The sequence below is a fragment of the Augochlora pura genome, chromosome 1, assembly GCF_028453695.1.
Source record: "Augochlora pura isolate Apur16 chromosome 1, APUR_v2.2.1, whole genome shotgun sequence".
NCBI lineage: Eukaryota > Metazoa > Arthropoda > Insecta > Hymenoptera > Halictidae > Augochlora > Augochlora pura.
In genome coordinates this window covers 5,203,142-5,221,306 of record NC_135772.1, presented here as the reverse complement: position 1 = coordinate 5,221,306, position 18,165 = coordinate 5,203,142, and the positions used below count along the sequence as shown (strand labels likewise).

General features: G+C 43.2%; 1 long non-coding RNA gene across 4 annotated transcripts in view; it reads left to right on the top strand.

Annotated features, from left to right (window-relative positions):
- The window catches only part of LOC144471930 (uncharacterized), a 113,835-nt gene that overhangs the window by 38,159 nt on the left and 57,511 nt on the right, over positions 1–18,165 (top strand). For all 4 annotated transcript variants that reach the window (XR_013494359.1, XR_013494360.1, XR_013494361.1 and 1 more), the window contains 2 exons: positions 10,407–10,580; positions 10,838–11,012. This is a non-coding gene — a long non-coding RNA (uncharacterized LOC144471930). The remainder of the gene's footprint in view (positions 1–10,406; positions 10,581–10,837; positions 11,013–18,165) is intronic.

Below are 18,165 nucleotides of genomic sequence, written 5' to 3'. Positions count from 1 at the left end.
GGCGCAGTGTTTTTGGTTCATACATGTCTGACGTGAATGCGCTGCAACTATCCTTGCGAAACAAAATCAACGTGGTATGATTACCTTCATCCACCTTTCCGCGCCGAGTAATATTTGCACTTATAATATTTCAGCGCGCTGTAAATACCAGTTACACATCGCTGGCAGTTTTTGCCGATGTGCACCGCGTTGCATCGACCAAGTGTCGAAAGCTGCAATTCAGGTTTCAGTAATTGTGTTATCGAAAAGATCCTTCTTCGAGGCAGGTTGCCTTTCTCCAAGTTATTCCGAATAAGCAGAAATCGTGATACGACTTAATTCTGTCAGATACGTGAAAAAGTAGCACGATTCATTTGTTGCTAAAGGTACTTTAACGTCAGTTAACATTATTTCTCCCGGATTCTTTGGGCAAAGCACCGCGATGTGTACGAAGTGGTGAAAACGCTTGTGCCGCGTCTTACGGTGAACATATACGCCTTGCAATTTGTGAGTTCCTTGCACTTCCGTTTTCGCACAATTTTAATGAGCACGTCCACGGACTGATTAAATCGTGCGACGTTTAGTCTCGTTGTAATTAAATAAACTTACAAGCGTTCATTAAAGTTAACGTTCATTAATTGTTTCCACTCGAGTCACTGTGGAAACTAACACGACCCCGCTGAAATTATTTACACGGATATTTTTAGTTTATCTGGCTCATGCATTTAAACATCCTCGTTCCCGTGGTTTTGCATTGTTCGTAATTTGCGATCGTACGGTTAAATTTGCAATTAGTTACCCTTCGAGTTTACAAGTTAATCGAGCGGCAGAATTTCTTCGAAGCCCGGGCTCGTTCGATTCAAGAATCCGTAAAACAACGTTACGCTCCAGCGCATGTGCAGCTTGTTCTAACATACGTTACGTAACAATTTTGCAGACCCTGATATTAGAGATAAAGTATAAAATTTGATTAACACCTCTTTTACGTAGCCAACATATTATTTTGCACGGAGCCCCGTTCCAGCCGCAATAACGAGCAGCGAACAAATATTAACCAATTTAATAGTGTCTATTATCTCGAGTAAACGTACAAATTATAAAAAGCGTTCGAGGACCAAGCCGATTCGAAGATAAATTCCATCGCTTAAGAACATTTTAGTATTCGCTAGAATCAAATAGAATCGTTCGACTAGATCGCGGTCATATATTAAAATAACTTTTCCGCAGATCATATCGCGCGACGATAAAAATAATGTAGCACTGCAATTATTCGAATAAATTCTTCTATTACCTTTCGAGCAGAGCGTGGCTAGACCTTTGTTTTTAAGAATATATATAATTTCTACGAAGAAAAATAGCTGTTCATTTCTGATCGCGTTATTCGAAGTAAAACAGCGAGCAGTATATCTGTTTACTATTCTCGCTAGGATCGCACAGAAAAACAAGCGATTTGCACGAATATTTTTTCAGCAATTTTACGTTCGACTCTTAAATACGTCGTGCCTATTACACTTTTAGCGATACGTCGAACGTTTGCTCTTATCTGAATGTGCGTTTAGCACGGGACACGTGACTGATATCCGTCAAATGCCATATGACTGTAATTTAAGCGCAATTTTAAAAGGTAGTGCAGCGCTCCGGAGTCTTAGTGATTACGCTGAATAATTATGTACCGACCCGTTGTTAGGTTGTTACGGCCGTCGGAATTATACGCAATTTGTAGTCATAAGTATACCTTACGTTGGTTTACTTTTGACAGTAACCCGTACTTTCATGAAACCGCCGCTCCTATTCCGACCGATGACGTCCGTGCAGGAATCGTTATCCCTGTAATTCGTTTTGTACAGAGTCAATGACTGTGTCAAGAAGTTGTGTTGTTCATTCGGGAATTGAAATAATCATTGCAAAACGTATGCGCTCGCTGATTTCGAGGAAACGTTGGCACGAATTGCAAACTGATTTTTTGACACGAGTCGACCCACTTTCCCTAACTTTGAAAATATATTTTCCAAATTGACGAGACGTCGTCTGTAACATTTCTAAACGCATCGATCGCGTTACAAAATCTAAAGGTAATTCGAAATATGTTTCCAACTACCTTTCCCGTGGAGAAATTTGGACTTCAGGTAGCTTAAATTGAAGCTGAAAGTGTCTACTTTACGATACCTGAAGCTACATTGCCGTAAAACGACCTGGGATTTTTTTATGATTTTTTGAATCAAATAATCGGGGGTATGTGACCGTCTGGGGCCCATTTTTGGATTTTGGGCGAGTTTTCAATCACTTTCCCGTGGAGAAATTTGGACTTCAGGTAGCTTAAATTGAAGCTGAAAGTGTCTACTTTACGATACCGAAACCTACATTGCCGAAAAACGACTTGGGATTTTTTTATGATTTTTTGAATCAAATAATCGGGGGTATGAGACCGTCTGGGGCCCATTTTTGGATTTTGGGCGAGTTTTCAATCACTTTCCCGTGGAGCAATTTGGACTCCAGGTAGCTTAAATTGAAGCTGAAAGTGTCTACTTTACGATACCGGAAGGTTAATTAAACGATATGACGTGTACTAATCGCGTGTTATTATTTTCGAAGCGTCATAGAACAGGATGTTCGATGCTTCGTTATTATTAGACTGCGGGTTTTTATGCAAAATAGACAATTTTGTGCATGAATAATGCGCGTGCGATTATTTATGTGCGTATGCAACATTAAATGAATAATCTGAAGCGAAGAAACAGGAAGCTTTGACATTTCACGAATGTTATTACACATTGTAATTAAAATGTGACAGTTCTCGAAAAAATATGACGATATTCTCACATTTTTTTACAGGAAAGTACGAATAAAGTATTAAAATATGAAACAGCTGGCACGTATCATTTATCGGTGTATAAAATATAATTACAGTGACTGCAACAATTAGAACACGCCCTTCTAAATTGCACGGTAAAACGAGTATCAATTTGAGATTGATTTATGTCTGCAAACCAACGCCCATAGAACCTGGAAAATGGTTGCTTTTTCAAGTATTTCGAATCTATTAGCTTTTCCGGTAAGATTCTGTTTTTCGCAGTGATTATTCGAGTAATTGTGAGGAAAAAGAGTAACGGCGAGCGATCGCGGACGATTTTCTTGAGGACGATCATTGATCCCGTTCGACGCGATAGAACAAAATCGCAGGTTCGTTCACTTTTTTGTCGATGAATGGGACAAGGATCAACACGTACGGTAGCCGGTAATTCTCGATGTTGCGAACGCTCGGCAGAGTGGCAAGCTGTCAGCCCGTCGCCGTGCTGTCAGTTTCCTGTCTGGTTGCTGTCTATCTGTCATTCACTCACTCAACCCACTTATTCGGGCAACCCATCTCCTGGACTTTTTTGGCACTCTCCCACCTCGTTTTTTTTTAATCCCTCTTTTTCGTGACTGATGTTCAAACTCGTTGGCCCCGTTACAACGCCACACCGTACGCATCCGCCCTGCGAAAATATTTTTTCGACTCGGCCGAGGCCGATCCATAGAGACGCGATACTCGTCGGCCATGCTGCCTTGCGAAAAATTCATTCCAGATGCGAGCCGCGACCACGGTGGCCCCGGAATTCTTTTCGATTTCCGAGCAACCCCATAGCCTTCTGTGATGGTCTCTTCCATCGTTGCTGCTAGACTGCGAATGTTTTTGCACGTTTAGGCCGCCTCCCGAGGAGATGTAACTGACAAACCATTGCTGTTTCTTGATACCTCTTGCGCCAGCACAACAAACGAATTTCTTCTATTGCTGAAACTATAGTATATCGGATTATGTGGTGTACATAATATAGCACATTAAAGTAGCAGTAATAATATATTAAACAGAATATTGTGGAACAGATTTGGAGCCTCTAATAATTTCTCTTATTCTTGCAAAGAAGTGTTACTGTTAACAAGTGTTACATCGTTCCATTTTCTTAGTTTTGCAATTTGTAATTACTTTGCAGAAAATCTACGGTACACTCGTGGGAATGATCTAATCACCGACGCGTGGCCAACAACCATTACCTTTTTAATTAATAGGGAAAGTAGTAGTAATATGCATCTCCATCATCTTTCATTATGCCTTATGAGAATATGCAATCGTTGAACGAGCACAATACGTGCAACGTTTTTTAAACAGAATTTTTAATTTTAGAATTATCATAGAGACTATAACGTATTTATTTTATAGTATAAAACAGATTTATTGCAGTAGTTACTTTTGCACTTCTCTTGTGCTTAGCAGATCTTAGCGAAAGATCGTAATTCACTGCATAGATCGTAACGGATTCTCGTATGGTTTAAGGAAACGTTACTGAATAATTGAATGGATCGTTAAAGAAATGCTTTTGAAATTTGCTAGGAAGATCGTGTCGCTTTTACGCGACCGGCATGACAGTGGAAACGTTAATCGGATCCGATTAACGGTTACAAATGCGTGTGGCACTGTCGTGGAAAAAAACTAGAGAACATATTTTCACGACACCCCCCGACGAAATTTCGTGACGTATTTATCAGTTCATTAAATTTATCTTGATGCGCGTTATCATCGGTTACGTAAACGTAACGTGAAATGGAAACGGCCGCCGTTTAGCGGAAAGAAATATGAAAATCCAACGACGCAGTCAAACGACACAGAATCTCGCGACCCCTTCGCGCTCTTACAGACGGCTCCCGGGCATAAATCACGCGGATTTACGATCGCAGTTAAAAAGGGTAACGCAATATTTATAGTCATCTCGTACAGTTACATATAACAAATTGAACTTTTATATAAACGCGCTCACGCCCGAAGGCCCCCACCGGCAGGTACAGATTTTAATTATCGATATCGATTTATTGCCAATACATATTAATGCAGAAGTAAGCTATCTCCCCGTACCGGTGTTTATTCATATTGATGGAACCAGATTGAAACATAAACCGGATATGCAAACAACTACAGGTTTAATCGTTCGACGCTGCCCGATAAAAAAAGAGGCAATTTTACACGCGACAGAACGTAAAATCTGCGACCTCGTCCTTTCCGATTTTTACAAATTCGACGATCGCTCTTTTTAAATGGCTCGGTTTCTGCCATCTTGGCGAAAAATTCGGTTATGCCAGGACGACGGCCTTGCAAATAATTTTCTAAAAGTAATCGCGTTACGTAAAATAAAAAACGACGTACTTTCGTTGAGCATCTTGAAAATTAGCTGGTTACATAAAGCAGGAAGTCCCGTGCGTGTTAACTAATCCGTTGTTTAATTAACGAACGCGAACGAGTGTATGAAACAATGAAAACAGTACATCATTTCAACGCGAGAAAAATGATCTAGCGAAACGGAATTATCCTGGATTAAGCACGCGAGAGAGTCATTAAGGCATGATCCGGACGTTGATTGCGTCGAACGCAGAAACTAAATATAAGGTAACGAATTGTGCGCCGGCATGGGCACGCGTTGACGAAGACGTTGTGCGATAGTATAGTTGTTGACAAATACCGTCGGAGTAAAAAAGAAACGAGGAACCGGAACTCTCGCTGACTAATGACGAACATCTATTTTCTTTTATATCTCGCGCGACGTTACAAAGGACCGGCCATCCGCCTCCCCTTCCGAATCTTTGACGCGTATTCATACCGTAAATGCGTCCGCCTCGTCACACTTCCCCCTCCCCTTTCCGTCCACGTTTTATCACATTTGTGTTTATAATATGCTTCTCCGCATCTTTTTAAGACGCGCCGTAGAAATTCATTTACCTGAAACACCTTTGTAGCTCTCTGGCCATTTAACGCAGCCAACGCGGACGAACTTTCGTAAAAATTCGTTATCCGTTAATCCGTAATTGGCGGGTTATCGAGTCGGTGAATCAGAATTACGTAAATCCGTGAAATGTCCGCAGTCTAATGGCGACGAGATACGAAGAGGTTTCGGGGCCGTTGAGTAGTTGCAATCAATTTAGTGGCGGATGTAACGAATTCCTCCAAAGTGCCATCAATTCACCGGTTTCCCGATTGCCGGGGGTAGACGGACTCGGGTGAGTAAACCGCGGCGTATCATCGTCTTTGCAGCAGGGCGTGAAAGGGGTTTTACCGAATCTCTGGCAGCGTTCCCGGAAAAGTCTGAAAGAGGGAAAAAGGCTCGGCGCGAGGACGCGCGGCGAGGACACGGCGGAGGCGCGGCGCGGCGCGGCGACGGGAGCGAAGCGGACGAACAGAAGCAAAGGAAGGAAGATGACTGCTCGGTTGAGTAATGGATCAATTTATTTGCTGACTGTAGGTACCTACCGGGGGTAGTAGATACGTATATAGGCGGCGTATAACAGGCCAGAGAAATGGCTACGTTGGATCCCCCGAGTGTCGGATAGAAAGATGTGCTGCGGGATACGGGCCGCTAGGAGACGATTTTGCTATCCCCCTCTGACTTGCCGTCCTCCGGATCCGCTTCGTCCGCTCCAACCATCGGCATTCCTTCGTCTTACCCTCCCGTCGCACCGTGTTCTTCTTCTCCTCCTCCTCCTCCTCCTCCTGCTTCTCCAGCGCGCTCCACGGCAGCCTCTTTCGCGAAGAAGATCGTATTTATTTCCACGGTGGTGAGAATGGATAGCGTGCCGGTGATCTATGTCCCAGTGCAGACACATCTCATTTACTCCGCCAAGCATAATTCCTTAACACTTTTTTGGGGAAAAGTGCTCGTATATCTTGGTTACGCCACGAAGTCGCGCGAACTCCAACGCCTGGCACGCTCGTACGAGCAATTCCGACTCCCTCTCTGTATCTTTCCCCGATATTTTATATTCGCCATTTCTCTTTGGCCCGATGGCCTCGGTTTGATTTAGACCCCGCGCTGTCCCGCTTTGAATCACGCCGGCTTTTCGTCAATTCGATCGCGACTGCTAAGCTAAATGTACCTATTATGAAACGGCGCTCGCTCGATTCTCACCCCATCGCGAAACGGTACACCACAAATAAGATGGTCAAAACTAGACGGAGCACGTGAACGCGAATGTAAAAATTCCTATCTTCAAACAGGATCCTTAGGTATACAATAATTAATAATTACGTAGGTAGAACTTAAATCTCGAGTAGCGAGTAGACTCCATGACCGAGCGAATTTTTCAGCTACTGCATAGATGCGTCGATATGTAAACCAGATACCCCGTATAGGATGCAAACACGTAAAAGTTGATTCACACTCTCCATCTAACTGGCGGCAGGAAATTGTCCGTCAGCCGTCTGTCAAAACATTGTTCAATGGGTTTTGCATTCAGATATTCTCATTATTCGTCACCGTCACATCTGACCACCACACACCGTCAGCCGGCGCCCGGGTACTCTCAATGGGAGCGTTTTGACAGTCTCTGATGGACACTGTGATCAGTCAGTCACATGCTACCTGTCAACGGAACTCAAAGTATTATATTATATTATTATGGAGTAAAGGATTGAAACGCTATCAGACGGTACCAACTACGCGAAACCCGATGATTTACGAACGAGACGAAAAAGTATATCGAGAGGCTCCTAGAATTTCTAAACTATCAATTACGAATTTGGTTAAAATTACCTGTCAAAAGAAATAAAAATAAATTCGTGCACGAAAGAAAAACATAGAAGAAAGATAACAAAAATTCTAACAGTAGCTGCAATTTGAAGAACTGCATCTAAATTGCACATCGTATTTCTATCGCATTGTATTCGAATTACTCTCGGAATTAAAATAATCAGGAATTAAATTAACCGCAAGGTTTTAATTATGCAATTCAATCGCAACGTGGTCGAATTACTTTGTAATTGAAATACGCTGTAATTAAATTGCGTAATCGAATTACAATGTAATCGTATTAGCATAATTCTGATTGTATGCTTGCAAGGCATTGAAAAATTACGTGGGAATAGGTTATCGCGTTCGCATCGCGATTTTCCATCGCTGGCGATGAAATACGTGCGCGCGGGTAGTTTTATTTGATTAGGTCGAGCGGTTTTGAAGTTGCATCGAACACGTTCCAGTTAAACGGAGCGGCGTTTCCTTATTTCTTTTAGGGGGGCGCGCGGGCGAGACACGCGGCGAGGAAAATGCAAAACGGCTCGTTTTAACGCTCGGAATGATATCAGGGTCGAAACGTATATAAATTGTTCGATACGGGGCGGCAATCGGACGTCGAATTAGAAGGTTGTCGATTGGCCGACGCCGCAGGTGGGTATTTATGTAACATCAGGAGTACCTGTATCGCAATCATTAATAAATAACGGCATTATGCAAATGCGCAATTTGTCTCCGGGTAGCAGGGCCGCGCACGAGCCCTCTCTCCGATGTAGCCATTTTAAATATAAAACGAAAGTACAAACGTAACGCATGGCAATTTATTTCGGCCCACTGTCACGGCGCGGCAGAGCCGGTGGCTCACATTTATAATGAGAAGACAAATGATGCGTTACGATGTGTCCGCATGCCTGTAGAAGCGTGTATGAGCGCAATGATGACCGGCCATTAATTTATTGCGCGACAAGCGCGATGAGGCTAGGGCCCCCGTCAACGAGTTTTTCGTGTCGATGTCATTTTCGTTGTACTTTCGCGTCGCCGCTGTTTTATCGCAGACCTAAATAGAGACGCGGAGCATCTCTTCCTCCTCCGGTGACAAATCAGGTCTACCGCAGCCGGAATTTTCTATTTTTCCTATTTTCCCTATTTCCCTAACCCGTCTCCGGGATTCGCACCAACGGCAAGCAATTTCTACGCGTCTCGCATTAATCGGTGGAAACTTCGCGACAACCTTATCTTCGCGCCGTAGATACTTGAGAACCGCTTTTTTTTCTTTCCTTGCCGATCTCAGAATACAATGGTCATTGTAGTCGGCTGCAAGTTATGTTTCCACGTTCGCAATCCATCGGATGCAAATTTCCTGATTTCCTTCGCCAATGAATTACAAAAGAAAAAACATTGAAATCGTATGCACGATTGGTTTGAGAATTTTTTTAACATTCTCTTCGTAACATTTCTAGTTTGGACAATGGCGTTGAAAAATGCTTCATAATCGTGGAAGAAACGAGTATGAACGCGCGTAACAGGCTTGTACTAATTGACGTATCACTGGTCATTAATTATACTAAATTAATTATCGCGTGCATTCTTGCATGGAAAATAGTAAGCAACTAAGTTACTGTGCACGTTATCGCAACACGATACGCCAGCAATTCTTTGACCTATATTTCTCAGGGGACTCCTACCATTTTTCATGGTTATGCATGTGTGTATTGAAAAATGAGACGAGCATATACAGTGCGCGGGTGTTCAGCAGCGGCCATGAGCCTATTTTCACAATATTGTTTAAACAATTATTCCTTAATCCAACTGTGTAATAGTTGGACAAAAAATACACGTATATGCTACAGTATCGTTAAAGGTCAGAGAGTAAAAAAGGTATTTAAAAAAAGCAATAAAGACCATTCCGCCATAGAAGCTGAACCATCGTGCGGCCTAGTAAAGTATTTATGCGAATAACATTGTTAAAGTAGATTTACAATCTAAGATTTCCGTTGCGCATAATAGCTCGATTAAACTTGTACGCGTATCTGTTTCACGAAGCATCCTGTATGCAAGCCCCGGCATGCATATTATCCCACATTGCAGATTAGTTGTTACCAGGAGTTTAGCGCTAACTTCATATGTGCGATAATCTCAAGCTTATGGAGGAAACCACGTATGATAGCATTATATTACGGTGCCTGCAGAAACATGCGAATTTCTATAATTTATAAATCTTTATTTCTAGGGAACATTGTCGAAAGTACCAGTAGAGTAATCCCATGCGTTTTAATAAAGCAACCGTATGCAAAGTAACCCGAATTTCAAGTTTAGTAATATATTGTACCGCTAACCGAGACTATAAGACAGTTGAGATGTAACGTAATTCGAGACACAAAGATTAATGTTTTAAAATTTACGGCGACCGTTAAATTTGCCTTGTCCGTGTCTGTTGTGCTCTTTCGTCAACAGTTTCTTGCCGCGGTCGCAAGACAAGATCAGAGTTTCAATGATCGCCGCGTCGTGGTATCATCGGAATTCGTAACTCGGGCAAAAACATTGTGGTGCGTTCGTATGCGTGAGAGTACGTGAGCGGCGAAGCGCGCAGCGGCCCTAAAGTATAGTTCGATAATGTAAACATACGAATGAAGCGATCGCGACAGAGGACAAAAAGTACGAGGGTTAAGCAGTCAGCGTCCAGCCTTGAAGCGTTAAATATCGTTTGTACTGTTACTAGTCTAGATATATCTATTCCTTTATTTATTAAATTCAGTTATTCTGCAACCGAGATATTCGTTCGGAAGACTCGCGATAGATAAATCCCACATAACCATAAATATAATTATATATAATTATATATTGTATCCATGATTGTATAAAACGCTGTTCTAAATCGAAATTATGTTCATTTTTCAGCGTGCCATCGTTTCGCCTCGGAGTAAAACTGGTTTGCCGATGGCCAGGGGAAAACAGAATTTGGTGCGGACAAGGGAACAGGAAACGAGCTTTATGGGGCGAGATTTTGGCGACTTTGAAGATACTAGTGCATCAGTTATCCAAAACGCCGACAACAACCGACCGAAAGTAATCGTAAGTATATTATAGTATGCAATAAATCGCGGCTCAAGGTAATATCGAGGAGGTAGCTCTCATTCAATATATCGCAGCCGGTTTACATGGCGAGAATCGCGATAAAGCCGTACGGTATGGTTCACAAACGCTTTCAAAATTAAAATAGAATGTAACTATAAGTTCACATAACTATAAATATGATTATGTATAATTATATATTGTATCCATGATTGTATAAAACGCTGTTCTAAATCGAAATTATGTTCATTTTTCAGCGTGCCATCGTTTCGCCTCGGAGTGAAGCTGGTTTGCCGATGACCAGGGGAAAACAGAATTTGGTGCGAACACGGGAACAGGAAACGAGATTTATTTAGCACAAGTTACATGTGTAGAGATTACACAGGCTTTAAGTGGAAGCTGTTGCCGCCGCGTGACGCTACGGAATTGACGGTGAGTGATTGAAAAGTATTTTTTGTCGACGTCAAACATTTATTTCGCGCTGTCCGTGGCTGATAACTAATTGCTCTGATCAGAACGCATTAAGAAACTACGCTATCGAACCGCTTATTAAGTATGCATCGTCCGACGTTCCCCGCGAAGGAAATGTGGACCCACGGACGGTAACGATTGCCAATGCTGCAGAACTGCTGGATTGCATGTACCGAAAGGTTACCGGTAATAAAATACTCCGTGTCTAAAGGCTATTAATGTCTCGATGCAACGCCGGGCATCGTTTCCATCGACACTTTATTCCTATGCGTACTCGCGTCAAAGAGCTCTCGGGCCTTTCTACCGGGCTCTTGCGGCGATACAGTCGGATCAAAATTAAGTGGCCGTTCAAGGCCGTTCGGTGTTCAAGCCTGCCGCGAACTTTAATTGCCTCGATGCTTCGCGCGTTGTTCCTTCGTCGGAGAAACGTATACAGGGTGTTCCAGAAGATCGCGACGCAACGACGGAGCACGCGTTTGTCGCGATAAACGTAAATTAGACGTCTAAACGTTTTCAATCGGCTGCCTCGTTTAAATCCGTGATCGGAAAGAAAGTTTGCGCGACGGTAAAATGAGCGTACAATGTTCGAGCTATTTATGTCTTGTTAATGTCGAGCAACGCGATTGCATTATCAATAAACGAAACGGATGCGTAATATCAGTGATTTGGGTATAGCGTTGCAATTAACCGCGCTGTATATCGAATCGATATACACTTGTCAGGACGGCGGTTCATTTCTCTCCATTTGCCGTACCCGTGAAATCTAAATGCACCTGTTCGATGGAATGACACGACGACATCTCCGAGGCAGTAATGCCTCTTCCTTCGCCCTTATCGCACCACCGGTTTCCTTCGCGGCTCCGGCCCGCCGCCGTCAGGAATAACTTCAGTCAACAAACTGCGAACGCGTTATGCAGTTGAAACGCGGTATCGAGGCCGCTATATATTTTTCTGGATAGTGGCGGGTAGCCATTGCGGCGGCGACGGCGACGGCGGTGGTTGCGGTGCCTTGCCGAGGGTGGTCGGCGTATCTTCTTTCAGAAAATTGCGCGGCCGCTCGTAAAGATAAGTACTTAATTCCCTGTTTTGCCGGAAATTGTTTTTCTCCGCAACAGAGTCCATTCGGCTTTATGAATCGCTCCGCGAACTTTATACGACATGTAAAGCTTAGCACGACCGCAGGAAGGAGTTTGCTGCTCGCTAGCACCTGGTTTCAAGACCCGACGATGCATATGATTTGTTTCCGGTTCGACCGCGGATAACGTCGTGCTCCTCCACCCTTTTGCACTAGTTGCACCCGAATCGACGGCTCCGGGGCCCCGCGCGTAACTGCGTTTCCTCCAAAACCTTCTCGAAATCATTTCAGACGCTTCTCTCGAAACAAAAGTTCAACGCGTCGTATATTTTTATCGATACGATCTTTATGGTGTTCGTTCGAAAGCGTCCTAATCTGTGTCGGTCGTAAATCTTCTGTTTCGCGATTAGTATCGTGTACAAGGGAACGAAACGTTTAGTGCATTCGATGATACGTCTTATCTTATTTAGGAAAGCGTGGATAATTTTTGAATTCGTGGGTTATAACTATTCTCTGGCAACGTCGAACGCTTTGCATTTTCAGATATTATTGTACGTCGAAAATTACGTAATATCGTGGTAGGTGGTATACACTGTATCTCTAACGCGTCGTTCCGTTTCGTCGTCGTGCAAAGGAGATACTTTACGCCTATAATTTTACATTAATCCATTAGTCAGTTACAAAGTCGCATGTCAGCAGGCGCAATGGCCATTATATCCTATTAATAGGCCATTACATAGACGCACTTGGAGTTCATGAACATGATTAATGGAGAGAAATGAACGCTCGGCTAACCATGCATCGATCCTTGCATGTAATATTCCACGTTATTGCATTAACAAATGTCTATTATTCATTATGTTCCTTAACCCTTTTAGTGCCAGGCGAGAAAGAGGTTTGGGAAAATGTTCATAAAAACCAAACGAGAAACAATATTTACATGATTCAAAAAGCAGTGTAATAAGGATGAAATAGAGAACAAAACAATGACACTAGTTTTTCTCTACTCATTAAAAATTATATAAATAACAAAGGTATAAATGTTCATAAGAATAGTAAAAGTTAAGTTCTCTCTTACAAAGCGTATTTGCATATACAAAAAGTCCAAGAGACCATGCAAATACGAGAACCGAGATGGTTTAGTCCTTAGTATTGTCTATTAGAAATTGTTAATGTCGACACCATTTTTACCAGACGGTTTCAAAGAAATCTTTTGATAGTTTTTAATAAAAATGATTTCTCATGCGGTACGATCATTGTTCTACAGCCGATCAATAAGCCGTAGCCGAAAATTCCGATATCAATTCGACGCGAGGCGGGATTGTTCCATCGTCGCGCGTCACACAGGCTGATTCACAGGCTAGAGGCGAGCTGTCCAGTATAAATCGAAGTCAAGCGGGGGATGCACTTGGATTTTCATTGATCAAACAAGTAGAAATCGAATCGGGGAGCGGGACGGAACGCCAAAAACGATTAGTTTGACGCGCGGCCCGGTTTTACTCGATACATAAACCTGAAACCGTTCGAGAACAAAAACCGTAGACGTATGTTAGCAGCGACTAAAGCGGATCCTCCGATGCGCGCGTTGCACAAACCAGTTGGCCGGAATAAACGTACTGACCATAGGTTGGCGAGCAGCCAGAGCACCTATCCACGTAAGCATTCGTCTTTTCATCGCGACGCGTCGCGACGCGACGGGACGCGCCACGACTGAACCGAACAGATTGATGCGTGGCTTAAAACACGCTGCCGAATAATCTGGATGATTTGAATGCCCCTAATGTGCGGCATGATTGAAATTTTCACGACCCAGATCGCTGCCAAACTGCTGCCAGTTGTTGTTTCGGTCGTCGTGTTATCGACGAGTGACACGCGCGGTCAAAAATAATGCACTGACAGTTCGTGACTCGCGTCGAATCGACGGAACAAGCTTTAAATGGAAAGGCTGCCGACAAAATGGATAAAACGTTCCAATAACACGCTCTCCCTGTCACCCCGTTCAATTTATATCGAATATTAACATTTCTGTTTTATCGCCAGCGCGTTAAACGTAAACCCAGTTTTGTCTAGAGATTCGCGAGTCCAGTGGAGACATTTCTAACCGCGCTGGAACTCGATTCGTAGAAACTCGGCGGGAGATAACCAGTTCGTGTGACCGTGGTTAGGTTCGTATAATAGCGGTCTTCCGATTATCCCTGCCGCTTGTAACATTCGTTCAATTAACCAGAGCTCGCGTTTAGTTAAATGGAATTAACCAAACGAAAGGGATGTTCGCGGAAAGAATAAAATAAGTCGCGTCGAAATTTACTTAAAGCATTTTTCGGCATTGCCGACGGTTTGAAGGGAGACCTCGGAATAAAAGAAACACGTGTAGCCGATGTTGGAGAAGATTTCTAAACTTCGGAGATAATGTTAGATAGTTAAGTGTTGAATGTTTACCGAGCAGATCCGTTAAATGCTCGCGAATTATCCCCGCCGCTTCTTGGTTTACAGCCAACTCTTTAAGCTAAATGCTTGGAGCAGTGAATCAACGGTTCAATGTTTGAAAAATAAAGCATTTTCGATTCTCGTTTCATTTTCGTTTTATCTCATTTTAGTCTGGTCGTTTTTCGTTACGGCGATTCATTCTCAAATTTCTAAATTTTCGATTAAATCTAATGAACCCTCGATAAATTTTATTCTAGTCGAAGCTGCGAAGTAATTTTTAACCCGCAATTCGCGTTTGTTAATTACGAATTGTCCGCCCCCACAAAAATTGTATCAAAAGATTATTCCGTGAAATTCGTTTCGCGTCGATTCGAGTGTCATAGATCTTGGTATGTATGTCGCGTCGTTTCGTTGGGAACGACAGCAACCGTTTACCGATGCAGCCAAGTTTTATATCGCGATAAATAGATTTTCCAAGTAACTACAGTGGCCTCGGCGGGGAACGTTTTCAGGCACCCCATAAATTCTAATTTAAAATCAGTGTCGCAACAAAAGGCCCTCAAGACCGGCGCACCATTTCTCAGAGTGTTCCTCGCATAGCTCATTCGTTTTATCGTCTCGAACGGCACGAGCGTCACTCTGACACTGTGATAAACAGCCGCTCCTGTCGTAAGTCAAGTCACCGTAAAATCTTAGACATTACTTGTCGTAGTGTTTACTAAGTCGGGATGACTTGACAACGTGAATATAGTTAACGCTAGAGATCTCTGACTGGTCCGCTTATTTGGCATCCAGCGGGATTCATCGTTGGTCCAAGGGCGTGGTTCCGAAGATCAAAGAGTTATAGCACTCGCCTGCGACGATTAATAAATGTTACATGCGTAGAATGATTCCGCCGGTGAATGAAGGTGCGCGCGTTCGAGACTGTAGCTTTCATTCTTCTCCGTTTAAATATCGCGTTAATTTTCGAAACGAATTCTTCGAAAGCGATACCAAGTTTATAATCGTCTATTCGGTTTTTTGGCTAGCCGTGACTTCGTGTCTTCGAGCAGCATAATTTTAAGCTGCGCCGTTTGGTTCCTAATGTTTCACGATCGTTTTAGATAGTGTGCCCAGAGTGGGAAAGTGGGAAGCACGAGATGGTGTTGCAAGACAGAAGTACGGTCAATTATCAGATTACCGTGAATTCTGAGAAAGATGAAGTTCACAAAACACTTGTACGCGCGTCGGCGTTTTTTTTCACTCATTCCTGGACTTCTCAATTAAAACGCTTTTCAACATCCATTTAACATTGTGTTTAAAGAAGCCATAACGAACGCGTAGAGCTATTATCATTCGGGTAATCTCGATAGCATCTGGAACATGTCGTCGTCGTTGATCATTATTCGGAAACAACTTAATTGGTTAAACGCGTTGTTGCTTATAGAAAATACCTAAGTCTCGTCCAGAGATAAAGAGAGACGAGAGAAGACGGTCTTTGAACAGAGACGAAGGAAAAATTCTCGATAGGTAGACGGTCACGGAATGTCTTTCCTGTGGTCATTCGTTCCCTGGAGCAACAAAAGAATAGCTTAGATATATACGTAGAATGTCAAGATTGAACTCACGTGCACGCGCGGAACGTGATGACGAGAATAAAGACGCTGCTTACGTTCGTAGATAGTCGTACTCCATTTGTCTCAAGCGAGGGGACGATTCCGACATCGTCGGTCCACCGAAAATTCTGTTCTCATGGTCTGCACTTTTGGTAAATCTGCAACAATATATCATTTCGATGTGCGCCACTTTTTCTCATAAATTTCACACGATCCGTATTTTTCAAAGCACGCGTTCATAATTTCTCCGCGAGGGCCAGCTTGCCGAGCGCCATTCTCTTTTATCGGAACTAATAGAACGGGGAAGGCTGGCGAGACAATAAAGTTAGATTCTGCGGAGGATTCGTAAACACGTCGCGCGTAATTTGCGATAATAGTTCGGCGCGATTCTCTCTTCGAATAATTTCGCGAGCTCGTGGACTATTTTCTGCCGGTGGATCAGCGTGTTCGACCAGCATACAGCAATCGCCGCGAATAAATTGAAGTAAGGCGGCGGCGGCGGCACCGATTATTCGGTGCCGTAATACCGCGGGACATCCGGTAGATGCGTGCAGTCCCATAATTGACACCCGATGGCATATCTATTCGCGAGAAAGATTCCAGCAGTCGGGTATAGGCGAGAGCTCTCTGGCAACCGGCTGCCGCTGTAAAGTTCCTGAAACGCATAGCTTCGATGAAACCGGCGGCGTTCGTGTACGCTACACTCGGCTAAGGTTAATCCGACGGTAACACCGTGACGGCCGAGCTAATGGTACGCACGACGTCGCCGACATTTTCAGCCAACCAGTCGTCGGGCGTTCGTTGTGTCTAACGACAAGAAGAAGGGAAGGCGCGCGCTGACGCTATCGCGAGTAGCTTGAGTGATGAAGTGAGTGCAGAGTGAGACCTATTTTTGTGCTCACCGACAAACAGCCTCGTAGATCTCGTGACACATCGTTAGAATGCCACGAAAATACCCTCCGCGTGGACGAAAAGTGCTGCGGGATATCCAGACACCGGCTACTACAATTTATTCCGAGAAATTGCCGGCTGTTCTTCTTCGTGCACGCAATGATACGTTCCCGCTTGCACACTCGGAAATGATACTACACGCCTTTTCGTATGTACGGCGTATTTCATACGCCTTATCGAGTGATTGCACCGTTGGAAATACGAAACTCCGTACACCGTATAGTTAGATAAATAGTCGCCGCCGGTATACGCTGTGAGCTATGCGAAGTGCTACAAGTTGTCCCCCCCTCGAAAATGCCACTCGGTGTTTACGGTATCGTAGATTCGAGGAACGCGTTGTTTCATTTAACACTTTGACTGTCGCGTCGACAGTTTCCACCATTTCCTAAGAACAATGTTATTTTATTCGATCGAAACGGTATTCAAAATTGCAGATCCTAATTAAATTGGCCAAATTGGTGTGGTCAAAGCTAAATTGGACTGCTGCTTTTAATTGAGGAATACATTTCTCTATGTATTTGTAATTTTTAATAAGAAGGAAATAGTTTGTATATCACCCTGTATAGAATGTTCTAGTCGGTGCGAAGAAGAGACGTTTGTCAATGGAAATGTTATCATGCAAAGTGGATAATTTCTCGTGATTGCTCAGGATATCCTATGATAAGTGTAGGTCGGTATAGCAGTTAAATTATACAACTTCGTATAATGCTGGCAAAGAATATACCCAAACATCACGAAAATATATGCAGATACCCACTCATTTTTTGAATGTTAAATGTACGGACAGCTGTACGATTATTTGAAACGTAAAATTACGGTGCACTTACTTTGGTTTGCTAAAAATGAACATGCTAATCAGTTTTTGTTTCTTGCAAGTGAACGAGACAATTTTTCTGTTGCACAAAATTGACGTTCTCAATGATTTATGCGACTGTTACGAGCTGTAATCGACTCGCCGCTTTCATATTTGCGATCTCTCCTTTCTCTCTTGAACGCGTTAACTTCCGGCAAAATGTAACAAAAAAACAGAGCCGAGTACACGTGAAAAGCTTCGATAAGAAACTAT